This window comes from Trypanosoma equiperdum, assembly GCF_001457755.1.
Source record: "Trypanosoma equiperdum strain OVI genome assembly, contig: ctg_1644, whole genome shotgun sequence".
Classification (NCBI taxonomy): domain Eukaryota; phylum Euglenozoa; class Kinetoplastea; order Trypanosomatida; family Trypanosomatidae; genus Trypanosoma; species Trypanosoma equiperdum.
In genome coordinates this window covers 3,013-3,348 of record NW_027123665.1, presented here as the reverse complement: position 1 = coordinate 3,348, position 336 = coordinate 3,013, and positions in this window count along the sequence as shown.

Below are 336 nucleotides of genomic sequence, written 5' to 3'. Positions count from 1 at the left end.
TAAAAAACGATTTTTCATCTTTCTTGTCAGTTACAACTTTAGGAAAGCATCTTGGATCTTTTATGTCATCAAAATCACAACCTTTTTCATCCTTGCAGGGTTTCTACGTGGTGTGCCTTTACATTCGTCTGCCGTTTTTTCGGTTCTTCTGGTTTGTCTGTTTTGGTTGGACATGAGGGACTTGCCTGGTTTTTATTCTTTTTTCCCTCTTCGACAATGAAGCTTCTGAAGGTGTGATAAGTTTGAGCTGCCGCTAGCTCTTTGGCGTCAGTTATTGTTGACAGCTGCTTGTTTCTATCTCCTTCAACTGCCGCTTTTGCGAGTATTAGCACTTTT